At 48.5% G+C, this 15,390-nt stretch overlaps 1 protein-coding gene across 1 annotated transcript in view; it reads left to right on the forward strand.

Moving 5' to 3' along the window:
• Positions 1 to 15,390, forward strand: part of LOC129695037 (dedicator of cytokinesis protein 2-like) — a 286,209-nt gene that overhangs the window by 179,264 nt on the left and 91,555 nt on the right. The gene's annotated exons all lie outside the window — the stretch shown is intronic.

The raw sequence follows: 15,390 nt of genomic DNA on the forward strand, positions 1-15,390 counted from the left end.
GCCCTTCAAGCCTGCACCGCCATTCAATATGATCATGGCTGATCATCCAACTCAGTATCCTGTACCTGCCTTCTCTCCATACCCCCTGATCCCCTTAGCCACAAGGGCCACATCTAACTCCCTCTTAAATATAGCCAATGAACTGTGGCCTCGACTACCCTCTGCGGCAGAGAGTTCCAGAGATTCACCACTCTCTGTGTGAAAAAAGTTCTTCTCATCTCGTTTTTAAAGGATTTCCCCCTTATCCTTGAGCTGTGACCCCTTGTCCTGGACTTCCCCAACATCGGGAACAATCTTCCTGCATCTAGCCTGTCCAACCCCTTAAGAATTTTGTAAGTTTCTATAAGATCCCCTCTCAATCTCCTAAATTCTAGAGAGTATAAACCAAGTCTATCCAGTCTTTCTTCATAAGACAGTCCTGGCATCCCAGGAACCTGGAGTATTGTGTGCAGTTTTGGTCTCCAAATTTGAGGAAGGACATCCTTGCTATTGAGAGAGTGCAGCGTAGGTTTACAAGGTTAATTCCCGGGATGGCGGGACTGTTGAGGCCAGTTCATTGGTTATATTTAAGAGGAAGTTAGATGTGGCCCTTGTGGCTAAAGGGATCAGGGGGTATGGAGAGAAGGCAGGTACAGGATACTGAGTTAGATAATCAGCCATGATCATATTGAATGGCGGTACAGGCTCGAAGGGCCGAATGGCCTAATCCTGCACCTATTTTCGATGTTTCTATGTTTCCATGACTGTCATATGTTGATAGAATTGAGCGGCAGGGCTTGTACACTCTGGAATTTAGGATGAGAGAGGATCTTATTGAAACATGTAAGATTATTAAGGGTTGAACACGCTAGAGGCACGAAAGATGTTCCCGATGTTGGGGGAGTCCAGAACCAGGGGCCACAGTTTAAGAATAAGGGGTAAGCCATTTAGAACGGAGATGAGGAAACACTTTTTCACCCAGAGAGTTGTGAGTCTGTGGAATTCTCTGCCTCAGAGGGCGGTGGAGGCCAATTCTCTGGATGCTATCAAGAGAGAGCCTATCTAACAAAAATAGCGGAGTCAGGGGATATGGGGAGAAGGCAGGAACGGGGTACTGATTGGGGATGATCAGCCATGATCACATTGAATGGCGGTGATGGCTCGAAGGGCCGAATGGCCGACTCCTGCACTTATTGTCTATTGTCTATGTAAGACGTTGGTGAGGCCGCACTTGGAGTGTTGTGTGGGAAGGAACTGCAGATGCTGGTTTGAACCGAAGATAGGCACAAAATGCTGGAGTAAATAACTCAGCTGGTCAGACAGCACCACTGATAAAAAGGAATAGGTGACGTTTCAAGCCGACACACTTCTTCAGACTGAGAGTCAGGGGAGAGGGAATCTTGAGATATGGAAGTGTAAGGACAATGATAAGGAAATGGAAAATGGTTCATTGTTAGCTAAAGGGAACGTGACAAGGAGGTTTACAATCAGTAAATGAATCAGGACAGTGAAACTAGTCAGAGAACTGGTGTGAGGGAGGGATGGAGAGAGTGGGAGAGCAAGGGCTATCTTAGTTAGAGAATCAATGTTCATACCGCTGGGGTGTAAACTGCTCAAGCAAAATATGAGGTGCTGTTCCTCCAATTTGCCCTGGGTCTCACTCTGACAATGGGGGAGGCCCAGGACAGAAAGGTCAGTGCGGGAATGGGATGGGGAGTTCAAGTGTTCAGCAACTGGAGTATCAGGTAGGTCTGGCCAGACTGAGCGGAGGTGTTCAGCGAAACGATCGCCGAGCCTGCGCTTGGTCTCGCCGATATACAAGAGTCCATGCCTGGGACAGCGGATGCAGTAGATGAGGTTGGAGGAGGTGCAAGTGAACCTCTGCCTCACCTGGAAAGACTGCCGGGGTCCTTGGGGCAGGTGTGTGACCTTCGTGGGTTCCCTCCGAGATTTTCGGTTTCCTCCCACACTCCAAAGCCCTTTAGGTTTGTAGGTGAATTGGCTTGGTGTAAATGTAAAGATTGTCCCTATTGTGTTAGTGTGCGGGGATCGCTGGTCGGTGCGGTCTCGGTGGGCTGAAGGGCCTGTTTACGTTCTGTATCTCTAAACTAAACTAAACTAATGCACACTGCTTCTCTATCTTTTAACGCAAACCTCCCTTTTTAAACATTTGCTGAGGAAGGATCTCGACCCGAAACGTCACCTATTCCTTCGCTCCATAGATGCTGCCTCACCCGCTGAGTTTCTCAGGCATTTTTGACCACTGTTCGTTTAACGCCCTCATTCAACAAGTATTAGGTGACACTTTCTAAATCCTGCTCTTCTTGGGATCCTTTCATTCATTATATGTGTCTACTGCATCTGGAACTTGTTATGACGGGGGTGCCGTTGAGTAGGCTGCCCTGCCTGCAGCTGTTCGGCCTTTCACCCTTTTTTTATTTTTAGTATGTTAAAAGGTTTTGGCTTGGAGGTCTAGTCTTTATATGTGGGGGGTGGGGAAGGGGGAAACTGTATTTCTCAGTCCCTACCTGGCCGGAGATGCGGTTTTCCTCCGAGCCGCATCTTCGCCCCTCTCCTCGCGGCCTACCAACGGGACTGGAGCGGCGTTTCCTGCCGGGACCGGCCAGAACTTCAGCTTCGGCGGTGGTATGGCGCTGATGGAACCATCATGGAGCGGGCGATGCTTTACCCGGGTCGCCTTGTGGTAAGCTCCGGAGTGCTGAGACCGCCGACTCCAACATCACGGATCTGTGGCTGCGGGCGTCCAGCTGTGGGCGGCGCTGGGTTTAAACACCGCGGAGCCTGGGATCTCTCGCCGAGATCGCCGCCGAGCTCTGTGTCCGACCTGTGGACTTCCAGGAGCCGCGGTCTCCGGGTAGGAAGCGGCCGTTCCAGACATTCCAAGCCGCTGAAGAATGTTCTTCCATCATCCAGCGAGAGGGCCTGTAACATCAGGCTGTCCACTGCAGAGGCCTCAATAGGCCCAACCACCGATGAACAAGAGGTGGAGGACTGGACTTTGCTGCCTTCCCTCACAGTGGGAACCAGTGTGGGGGGACGTTTTTATGTTTTGTGTTAAATTCTTTAATGCGTCTTATTTTTATTGGTTTGCTGCAAATGGCAACTCAAATTTCACTGAACCAATTGGTGTATGTGACAATAAATGTCCTTTGTCCTTTGTCCTTACTGGATATAACTCATTACATAATTTCAAGTTATTATGCTCCACAATGCTGCCTGCATTATGAGCCTGTCCCTCTTATTGTTTTAGGCGACTACAGGAGACTATGAGGTCGCCACAAGGTCGTCCCATGTTTGCTGGAGGTTGCCGAGTTGTCGCCTGCACGACGGTGAGGAGCTCCCGCATTCTCGTAACCAGTCGCGGCCTCATTATGGTCGCCGCTAAATTTTCAACATGTCGAAACATTAGCGGCGACCAGAATTTAGACGCCACGGAGAGTAGCGGGAATTCCCGTGCCACAGATGCGGTGGTAGTGGGTCGCCAGGAGGTCGTAGGTTCTTGTAGGTTGTAGCCGGTGCTGAACGGTGATTTTCATTGGGAAAAATAAAAAGTAAACAGTAGTTTTCAGAACCAAGGATAACCGTGGTGATGTTAAATGTCCGCCGAACTTCACAGCCGTGTATATCTGGCTTTGTAAAGGTTGTCTCCTCCACTTCTCCCCCCTCCCACCTCTCCCACCTCTCTCCCCCCTGTTTTAAAGGACTCACGTGACCCTTCCCGCACACTGTGCTTTCACCGTCTTAATTACAGCGCCAACCTTCCTGTTCATCGCGGTGTGTGTCTGTATCACCTTAGCTTTGCACCGTGTGAATTTCACTCAGACAGCGTTCCCCCCGCTTGCCCTGTCCCCCACCTGCATAACGGGCTGGTGAAGGAAGCGGTGTGTGTGTGTGTGTGTGTGTGTGTGTGTGTGTGTGTGTGTACGTGTGTGTGTGTGTGTGTGTGTGTGTGTGTGTGTGTGTGTGTGTGTGCATGTGTGTGTGTGTATGTGTGTGTGTGTGTGTGTGCGTGTGTATGTGTGTGTGTGTGTGTGTATGCGTGTGTATATATATGTGTATGTGTGTGTGTGTGTATGTGTGTGTGTGTGTGTGTGTGTGTGTGTGTATGTGTGTGTGTGTGTGTGTGTGTGTGTGTGCATGCGTGCGTACGTGCGTGTGTGTGCGTGTGTGTGTGCGTGTGTGTGTGTGTGTGTGTGTGTGTGTGTGTGTCTGTGTGTGAGTTCCACTCTGACAGTCGCTGTTCCTGTTGCTGGTTTTTCAGGCGACTGCCGGCAACTTTCACCACTCTCACCATCGACGGCACCACTGGCTCCCCATCTCCCCAGGCCCGCAACCTTGGCGTGATCTTTGATTCCACCCTCTCCCTTGAGCCTCACATCCGCCATGCCATTAAAACCTCCTTCTTTCATCTCCGCAACATCGCCAAACCCAGACCCTCTCTCACACTGCCCGCTGCTGAATTTGGGACAGGCTCATTCGGCTCACAGGCAAAGTCAACGCATGATCAGGGCTTTCTCATTCAGACTTGCAGTGACTCCAAGACAATAAAGGCTTTCAATTATCCGCTGATTTCTGCAATTAACTGAGGGTGACAGTCAGCATCGGGGCTAATTGTTCCAAATTGTCGGCAGGTTCACATGTAAGCTGAAGTTGTGGGACAACTTGTTCTATTTGATCTTGTTGATTGTGCACACCGGGTTGATTGCATTCGGTGAACCACAGGGCGGACCACATGAAGCTTGCAATCTCCCACCCCGCATGGATAGGTTATTTTTCAATTAGGATCTTCGCAGGTCGGGCAAGCATGTTCGTGCCGACAAGACTGGACAAGAACTGAAATGGAATGAAACTAACAGTGGCAAACTAATTAGGGTTTCACAAGTCAAGAGGCTGATGGAATACTCTCTGCCTGGGTGGAGGAGTGTGGCTAAAACAGCCAAGAAGGATAGCAGAAGGATTTGAGTATAGGAGCAGGGAGGTTCTACTGCAGTTGTACAGGGTATTGGTGAGACCACACCTGGAGTATTGCGTACAGTTTTGGCCTCCTAATCTGAGGAAGGACATTATTGCCATAGAGGGAGTACAGAGAAGGTTCACCAGACTGATTCCTGGGATGTCAGGACTTTCATATGAAGAAAGACTGGATAGACTCGGCTTGTACTCGCTAGAATTTAGACGATTGAGGGGGGACCGTATAGAAACTTACAAATTTCTTAAGGGGTTGGACAGGCTAGATGCAGGAAGATTGTTCCCGATGTTGGAACAAGGGGTCACAGCTTAAGGATAAGGGGGAAATCCTTTAGGACCGAGATGAGAAAAACATTTTTCACACAGAGAGCGGTGAATCTCTGGAATTCTCTGGCACAGAAGGTAGTTGAGGCCACAGTTCATTGGCTATACTTAAGAGGGAGTTAGATGTGGCCCTTGTGGCTAAAGGGATCAGGGGGTATGGAGAGAAGGCAGGTACAGGATACTAAGTTGGATGATCAGCCATGATCATATTGAATGGCGGTGCAGGCTCGAAGGGCCGAATGGCCTCCTCCTGCACCTAATTTCTATGTTTCTATGAATCTCAATGCCACCCTGGATAAAGTAGTGATGTTACAAAACTTACCTTCAACGGCGCTGCAGTTCTGCCACTGGCCGTGTGCGCGACTTTGGCGCCTTTGAGGGGGGTGGGGGGTAGGATTAAAATTCTGTTTTCTCATGCCTGTCGGAGGCGGATTTCCTCGGGCTGCTAACTGCTGAAGAATAATCAATCCAACTTCCGTACCCAATTTTTTTTTTTTTAATCGCGATACAATGTAATAATTTGATTAAAATAAAAAAGCAACTTCTAATGCCCTCAACGCCTATAATGTGACGGATCGCATGAAGGGGACAAAACATAATGTAAGTTGTGTATTTTACATATAAACTTGTTTCTCGAGATGGCTTGAATCTAATTTTCATTGGCGAAAATGCGATTTGGGCCCCATGCGAAACGGCAGTGTTTTTCCTGCCGATATGGGGTTCAAATTCACCGCAAATGCAACGTTCCAATCGATCTCGTTCCAGAAAAACCCACTCACAAGATGATTTAAATGCTCTTTCTTTTGGACAATCAAGTCATAAGAGCATCCAACTCGTCTATATTTTGTGTTATTGTCTATCCATAGTCAATATTTTTATACTAAATGTCGGTCTTAGTCCCATGTATTGTGCAAAAAAATTTTTTGATTATATTGAGTGGATGTTTCTAGATTAATTTATGGGAATTAAAAATCAAATTCCTTCCATCTGGCATATGAATTCATGACAGTAAGATTTAAAAATCATGTTGGTGGCCGATTGGGAAAGGGGGAGATGCAGCGAGACCTGGGTGTCATGGTACACCAGTCATCGAAGGTAGGCATGTAGGTGCAGCAGGCAGTAAAGAAAGCGAATGGTATGTTGGCTTTCATAGCAAGATGGTTTGAGTATAGGAGCAGGGAGGTTCTACTGCAGTTGTACAGGGTCTTGGTGAGACCACACCTGGAGTATTGCGTACAGTTTTGGTCTCCAAATCTGAGGAAGGACATTATTGCCATAGAGGGAGTGCAGAGACGGGTTCACCAGACTGATTCCTGGGATGTCAGGACTGTCTTATGAAGAAAGACTGGATAGACTTGGTTTATACTCTCTAGAATTTAGGAGATTGAGAGGGGATCTTATAGAAACTTACAAAATTCTTAAGGGGTTGGACAGGCTAGATGCAGGAAGGTTGCTCCCGATGTTGGGGAAGTCCAGGACAAGGGGTCACAGCTTAAGGATAAGGGGGAACTCCTTTAAAACCGAGATGAGGAGAACTTTTTTCACACAGAGAGTGGTGAATCTCTGGAACTCTCTGCCACAGATGGTAGTTGAGGCCAGTTCATTGGCTATATTTAAGAGGGAGTTAGATGTGGCCCTTGTGGCTAAAGGGATCAGAGGGTATGGAGAGAAGGCAGGTACGGGATACTGAGTTGGATGATCAGCCATGATCATATTGAATGGCGGTGCAGGCTCGAAGGGCCGAATGGCCTACTCCTGCACCTAATTTCTATGTTTCTATGTTATATTGTGAATTTCTTGTGTGAATGGGATTAGTTTGTTATTTGGATACTTAGGCTATTTAAAAATATATCCTTTTCTTAAGAAATGGAATCTACAGGACATTCTTCATGGGACAGTAGTGGGCAGAAAGGCATGCCGTGCGTGGTTTGAAGAGCAAAAACTTGCCAAAATTAAAAAGTTGAGGAAAAACAAGGTGTACATAGTTGTTTATTGGTTATAATCTGAGGAGTATGATGATGCTACTGATTATGATATGCCAATGTACCAGCTAGCAACTGATCTTCTGCATAAAGACTTGGTCTAGTGCTAGAAATTGTAATGTATTTACCTATCTGTTACGGACTTACAGCATATAATACAATAATATTAAAGTTCTGATCTTGAGAATATCACATTTTTGAATTTTCAAGGCAGTCTCGGTGTTTATTAATATTTCCGTCACAACTGTCAATTTTGTAATTAGCTACAATTGGGTAACTAACTAATTATATGCTTTAATTTCAGGTCATCCAAGTAAGATGTTTCATATTTGTTTCAGAATGCTTCAATCTATACTAACTGAAAATTTAATTCAGTGCTCTTAATGTTTAAGAAAGTTATGGGCTTTTGACTGTCCTCGATCACAGCTTTTGTGTTAAGTCAATGGAAAAGCAATAGGGAACATGAGTATGAAAATGGCCATAACTTTTCTAATACTGAAGATATGAAAGTGAATTAGGTGTCAAATTAAACTTCTTTTTATGCTTTATCTGATGGGATAAATTACAGACTTGATTTTTAAAATCTCAAAATTTTGTAACATTGCTAGATAAAGCAGACCACCTCGATCAGTCACACAGTGATACACTGTGGAAACAGGCCCTTCGGCCCAATGTGCCCATGCTGACCAACATGTCCCATCTACACTAGTCCTACCTGCCTGCGTTTGGCCCATATCCCTCCAAACCTGACCTATCCAACCACATCTATTGCAACCGCTGCTCCAGGTGTCAACTTCTCTACATCGGTGAGACCAAGCGTAGGCTTGGCGATCGCTTCGCCGAACACCTCCGCGCTCAGTTCGCAATAACCAGCCTGATCTCCCGGTGGCTCAGCACTTCAACTCCCCCTCCCATTCCGTATCCGACCTTTCTGTCCTGGGCCTCCTCCATGGCCAGAGTGAGTCCCACTGTAAATTGGAGGAGCAGCACCTCATATTTCACTTGGGCAGCGGTATTAACATTGACTTCTCTAATTTCAGGTAGTCCCTGCTTTTCTCTTCCCCTTCCCAGCGCTCCATCAGCTCACTGACTCCACCTCATCCTTTCTTCTTTCCCGCCCTCCCCCCCCCCCCCCCCCACCCTCACATCAGTCTGAAGAAGGGTTTCGACCTGAAACACCGCCTATTTCCTTCGCTCCATAGATGCTGCTGCACCCGCTGAGTTTCTCCAGCATTTTTGACTACCTTCGATTTTCCAGCATCTGCAGTTCCTTCTTAAACACTACCCATGTACCTGTCCACATATCATTGAATGTTGTGTTGGTATCTGCCTCATCTACCTCCTCCGAGCGTTTGTTCCATACACCCACTCCACAGTGTGTAAGAAAAGTTCCCTTTACACCTATCTCCTTTCACATACATCCCCCCCCCCCTCCTCTGGCTGTACCATTCACTTCCTCTCTTCGTCTCTCTAACCTTTTGTCTCCTATTAATCTCTGGCTTGGTTCCACACATCTGCCAAATTACCCCCCCCCCCCCCCCCCCCCACCCCACCTTCCCCTGTGTCCACCTATCGCTTGCCAGGCTTTGTCCTGCCCCCACCTCTCTTTTAGACAATAGACAATAGGTGCAGGAGTAGGTCATTTGGCCCTTCAAGCCAGCACCGCCATTCAATGTGATCATGGCTGATCATCCCCAATCAGTACCCCGTTCCTGCCTTCTCCCCATATCCCCTGACTCCGCTATTTTTGAGCTCTATCTAGCTCTCTCTTGAAAGCATCCAGAGAACCGGCCTCCACCGCCCTCTGAGGCAGAGAATTGCACAGACTCACCACTCTCTGTGAGAAAAAGTGTTTCCTCGTCTCCGTTCTAAATGGCTTACCCCTTATTCTTAAACTGTGGCCCCTGGTTCTGGACTCCCCCAACATCGGGAACATGTTTCCTGCCTCTAACCTGTCCAAGCCCTTAATAATCTTATATGTTTCAATAAGATACCATCTCATCCTTCTAAACTCCAGAGTATACAAGCCCAGCTGCTCCATTCTCTCAGCATATGACAGTCCCGCCATCCCGGGAATTAACCTTGTAAACCTACGCTGCACTCCCTCAATAGCAAGAATGTCCTTTCTCAAATTAGGGGACCAAAACTGCACACAATACTCCAGGTGTGGTCTCACTAGGGCTCAACTGCAGAAAGATTTCTTTACTCCCCTTCCCCTCTCTCTCTCTCCCCTCCCTCTCCCTCCCTCTCCCTCCCCTCTCCCTCCCTCCTCCCTCTCCCCCCCCTCTCCCCCCCTCTCCCCCCTCTCCCCCCCTCCCCCCTCCTCTCCCCCCCCTCTCCCCCCCTCTCCCCCCCTCTCCCCCCCCCTCTCCCCCCCCTCTCCCCCTCTCCCCCCCTCTCTCCCCCTCCCTCCCCTCTCTCTCTCCCCCTCTCCCCCCCTCTCCCCCTCCCCCCTCTCCCCCTCTCCCTCCCTCTCCCTCCTCTCTCTCCCCCCTCTCCCTCCCTCCCCCTCTCTCTCCTCTCTCCCCCTCCCCCTCCCCCCCCCTCTCTCCCTCCCTCTCTCTCCCCCTCTCTCTCTCTCTCTCTCTCTCCCTCTCCCCCTCTCCTCTCCTCTCTCTCCCCTCTCTCTCCCCCTCTCCCCCCCCCTCCCCCTCTCCCCCTCTCCCCCCCTCTCCCCCCCTCCCCCTCTCTCCCTCTCTCCCCCTCTCCCCCCCCTCCCTCTCTCCCCTCCCTCCCTCCCTTTCTCCCCTCTCTCTCCCTCATCTCCTCTCTCTCCTCTCTCTCCTCTCCTCTCCCTCCTCCTCTCTCTCTCTCTCTCTCCCCCTTCTCTCCCCCTCTCTCCTCTCTCTCCATCTCTCTCTCTCTCTCTCTCTCTCTCTCTCCCTCTCTCTCTCTCTCTCTCTCTCCTCTCTCTCTCTCCCTCTCTCTCTCTCTCCCTCTCTCTCTCCCTCTCTCCCTCTCTCCCTCTCTCCCAGTAATTCAGAGACGCCAGTCGCTGGTGTGTTCTGCAGGGCTGTGAATGAGCTGCTAGCTTCTGTCTGTGATAATCTGCCCATGCATGCTCCTTGAGGGGTGGATGTACTTGCCCTCTCTGGCTCTGAGGCAGAGCCCCCAGCAGGGCCAAAAGAGAATGTTGCTCTTTATTCATGCTGCTCATACATATTCTCTCATCAGCGCGTAATTCTTCGTGAATCCAAAGCCAGATTTGATCCTCTGAGCTGGGCTATGTAATACAACACATCTCAAAAACAATTCTAAGAGCCTTCCTTTACATGGGATCTCCTGGGAGTCTGAAGCAAAATCATTGTGTACCAAAGCCAAGGGGTCTCTCCCGATAAACATCAGAGATAGTAATATCTCCATATTTTCTTACAAAGTAGCAAAATGCCATTTCAACCCTCTGATGTTATTCAGATCAATATTTGTTTCCCTGTAACATATGAAACATAAATCATGGTGTGTGGGAAGGAACTGCAGATGCAGGTTTAAACCGAAGATAGACACAATAGACAATAGACAATAGACAATAGGTGCAGGAGGAGGCCATTCGGCCCTTCGAGCCAGCACCGCCATTCAATGTGATCATGGCTGATCATCCCCAATCAGTACCCCGTTCCTGCCTTCTCCCCATACCTCCTGACTCCACTATCTTTAAGAGCCCTATCTAGCTCTCTGTTGAAAACATCCAGAGAACCTGCCTCCACCGCCCTCTGAGGCAGAGAATTCCACAAGACTCACCACTCTCTGTGAGAAAAAGTGTTTCCTCGTCTCCGTTCTAAATGGCTTACTCCTTATTCTTAAACTGTAGCCCCTGGTTCTGGACTTCCCCAACATCGGGAACATGTTTCCTGCCTCCAGCGTGTCCAAGCCCTTAACAATCTTATATGTTTCAATGAGATACCCTCTCACCCTTCTAAACTCCAGAGTGTACAAGCCCAGCTGCTCCATTCTCTCAGCATATGACAGTCCCGCCATCCCGGGAATTAACCTTGTAAACCTACGCTGCACTCCCTCAATAGCAAGAATGCCCTTCCTCAAATTACGGGACCAAAATTGCACACAAGACTCCAGGTGTGGTCTCACTGGGGCTCTGTACAACTGCAGAAGGACCTCTTTGCTCCTATATTCACTTCCTCTTGTTACAAAGGCCAACATGCTATTCGATTTCTTCACTGCCTGCTGTGCCTGCATGCTTACTTTCATAGACTGATGTACAAGGACCCCCAGATCCCGTTGTACTTCCCCTTTTCCCAACTTGACGCCATTTAGATAGTAATCTGCCTTCCTGTTTTTGCTACCAAAGTGGATAACCTCACATTTATCCGACACAAACTCAGCGGGACAGGCAGCATCTCTGGAGAGAAGGAATGGGTGACGTTTCAGGTCGAGACCCACCGCAAACGGTCCTTTTGCCCCCCCCCCCCCCGATATGTTGAACATGTTTTCCAATGACATTTTTTCTGACAACATATCAGGGTGGCGGAGTGGTGCAGCGGTAGAGTTGCTGCCTTGCAGCGCCACGCACACGGGTTCGATCGCGACTGGGGGTGCGGTGACATTCTCCCAGCGACCTGCGTGGGTTTTCTCCGGGTGCTCCGGTTTCCTCACACATCCCGAAGATGTACATGTTTGGGAGGTTTAATTGGCTTGTGTAAATTGTCCCGAGTGTGCATGATGGGACTAGCGTGTGGGTGATCGTTGGTCAGCATGGATTCGGTGGGCCGAAGGGCCTGCTTCCACGCTGTACCTCTGCAACCTTTCCCGACGTTCCCAATAGTTCTACCGCTCACCCACACTCGGAGTAATCGACAGTAGACAACAGGTAACCTTCCAACCCGCACATGTTTTGGCATGTGGGAGGAAACCAAGGCGGTCACAGGGAGGAGAATATGCAAACTCCACACAGACAGCATGTGAGAATCAGGATTGAACCCGGGTTGATGGGGCTATGAGGCAGCAGGTGCTTCTGTTTCCTCCCACATCCCAAAAATGTCCGGGTTTGTCAGAAACATAGAAAATAGGTGCAGGAGTAGGCCATTCAGCCCTTCGAGCTAGCACCGCCATTCAATGTGATCTTGGCTGATCATCCCCAATCAATAACCCGTTCCTTCCCATATCCCTTGATTCCTTTAGCCCCAAGAGCTCTATCTAACTCTCTCTTGAAAACATCCAGTGAATTGGCCTCCACTGCCCTCATGAGGAAGAAAATTCCACAGATTCACAACTCTCTGGGTGAAAAGTTTTTTCTCATTTCAGTACTAAATGGCCTTCCCCTTATTCATACACCATGGCCCCTGGTTCAGGACTCCCCCAACATGGGGAACATTTTCCCTGCATCTAACCTGTCCAATCCCTTAAGAATTGTATATGTTTCTATGAGATGCCCACTCATCCTTCTAAATTCCAGAGTACACAAGCCCATTCCTTCATCAAATGTCAGTCCCGCCATCCCAGCAATTAACCTTGAGAATCTACGCTGCACTCCCTCAATAGCAAGAATGTCCTTCCTCAAATTTGTGGACCAAAACTGTCTAGCTCTCTCTTGAAAGCATCCAGAGAACCTGCCTCCACCGCCCTCTGAGGCAGAGAATTCCACAAACTCACCACTCTCTGTGAGAAAAAGTGTTTCCTCATCTCCGTTCTAAATGGCTTACCCCTTATTCTTAAACTGTGGCCCCTAGTTCTGGACTCCCCCAACATCGGGAACACGTTTCCTGCCTCTAACGTGTCCAAGCCCTTAACAATCTTATATGTTTCAATGAGATGCCCTCTCATCCTTCTAAACTCCAGTGTGTACAAGCCCAGCTGCTCCATTCTCTCAGCATATGACAGTCCCGCCATCCCGGGATTTAACCTTGTTAGTTGTTAGATGCTTGGCAGCATCTGTGGAGAACATTGATGGGTGATGTTTCGGCTTGTGTCCTATGTTCCAGCACTTTGTGTAAACCAGCATCTGCAGTTCTTTGTTTCTGCCGAGACCTAGTAGTTCTACATAAAACTGCATAGTGGTGGCGCAGCGGTAGAGTTGCTGCCTCACAGCGCCAGTGACGCGGGTTCGATCCTAACCACGGGCGTTGTCTGTACCCTGTTTGTACGTTCTCCCCGTGACCACGTGGGTTTTCTCCGGGTGCTCTGGTTTCCTCCCACACTGCAAAGACGTGCAGTGTTGTAGGTTAATTGGCTTCGGTAAAATTGTAAATTGTCCCTAGTGTGTATAAGATAGTGTTATTGTGCGGGGATCGCTGGTCGGCACAGACCCGGTGGTACGAAAGGCCTGTTTCCGCGCTGTATTTCTAAAGCTAACTAGTGTGTATAGGTAATCGATGCTCACCATGACTCTGACATGATAATGGGGACTGTTTCCACACTGTAGCTTCTGCAGTCGTATAGGGCTCTGGTGAGACCACATCTGGAGTATTGTGTCCAGTTTTGGTCTCCTAATTTGAGGAAGGACATCCTTGTGATTGAGGCAGTGCAGCGTAGGTTCACGAGATTGATCCCTGGGATGGCGGGACTGTCAGATGAGGAAAGATTGAAAAGACTAGGCTTGTATTCACTGGAGTTTAGAAGGATGAGGGTAATATCTGATAGAAACATATACAATTATAAAAGGACTGGACAAGCTAGATGCAGGAAAAATGTTCCCAATGTTGGGCGAGTCCAGACCCAGGGGCCACAGTCTTAGAATAAAGGGGAGGTCATTTACGACTGAGGTGAGAAAAAACATTTTCACCCAGAGAGTTGTGAATTTGTGGAATTCCCTGCCACAGAGGGCAGTGGAGGCCAAGTCACTGGATGGATTTAAGAGAGAGTTAGATAGAGCTCTAGGGGCCAGTGGAGTCAAGGGATATGGGGAGAAGGCAGGCACAGGTTTTTGATTGGGGACGATCAGCCATGATCACAATGAATGGCGGTGCTGGCTCGAAGGGCCGAATGGCCTCCTCCTGCACCTATTTTCTATCTCCTAAGTCTAAAATCTAGCTAGTGTGTATAGGTAATCGATGGTCGGCAGGGACTCGGTGGGCCGAAGGGCCTGTTTCCACGCTGCATCTTTTAATCAGTGAGTGTGTGGGCGGAGGCAGCAGACATCTTGCTCAGAGGCACAAGTGTTTCTGCGGAGAGATCCCTTCGACAGGTTCAAAGAGGCTCTTTCTTCCCAATAGCCAGGCGTGTGGAATTTACAAGAGCCGCTCTCTTTATTTATTAAGTATGATTTTTATATATTTTTTGCATGCTCCTCAGAGCATAACTCAGTACCTAGCGTTCAGCAATGCATTGAATTCTTGATAAGCATGCGGCTGCCTTGAGCCAAGTGATGGGGTGCTGAACCCTGACATTACAAAGACGCCTTGCGCTACGACTAAGAATTGCCGAAGCAACCACAGATCAAAGAAGTGTTTTAAAGCCTTGAGCTCCTCTGATCTCTTTGGTCCTCTGCGCCCAATACACGGTTGTTATTTCAATGGATCATTAGCGAACAAACAAACCAAAGCTGTGCCTGAGAAACCGCACACTCAACTTTGGAAAGGGCCAAGTAATGCTTCAGTCAAAGGTCAGACACAAGACAAATGGCTAATTGATAGCCAAAGTCCAAAAGGCTCAGAGAGCATTTCACACACAAGGGGTGGTGGGTGTTTGAATGTAACGAGCTGCCAGATGAGGTCGTTGAGGCTGGAACTATCCCAACATTTTAAGAACCAGTTATGGGCCTGTGCCACTTAGGCGATTGTTTAGGCTTCTTCTAATAATAATAATAATAATAATAATAATAATAATATATTTTATTGTCATTGCACATAAGCGCAATGAGATTTGATATGCAGCTTCCAACCGATGTCATGACTTAAATAACTAATAACATTTAGATTTAGATACCCCAAGAAACATGATTTTTTTAAAAAACAGTAAAACAGTAAAACAGTTTAAAGTGCCTACTCCTGCACCTATTGTCTATTGTCTATTGAACTGGCCGACCCCTGTATGGAGCTGGTTCAGGGCGACCCACTCTTTGTGGGGCAGGTCCGAGCCAGGTGGGGCTGTGGTGTTCGGTGCAACAGTGAATTGTGGAGGTCATGGGGTCTATCCCTAGCTGGTTCTCCATGCTCCTAGTGTGCTG

Source organism: Leucoraja erinacea, unplaced genomic scaffold (assembly GCF_028641065.1).
Source record: "Leucoraja erinacea ecotype New England unplaced genomic scaffold, Leri_hhj_1 Leri_91S, whole genome shotgun sequence".
In the NCBI taxonomy this organism is placed as follows: domain Eukaryota; kingdom Metazoa; phylum Chordata; class Chondrichthyes; order Rajiformes; family Rajidae; genus Leucoraja; species Leucoraja erinaceus.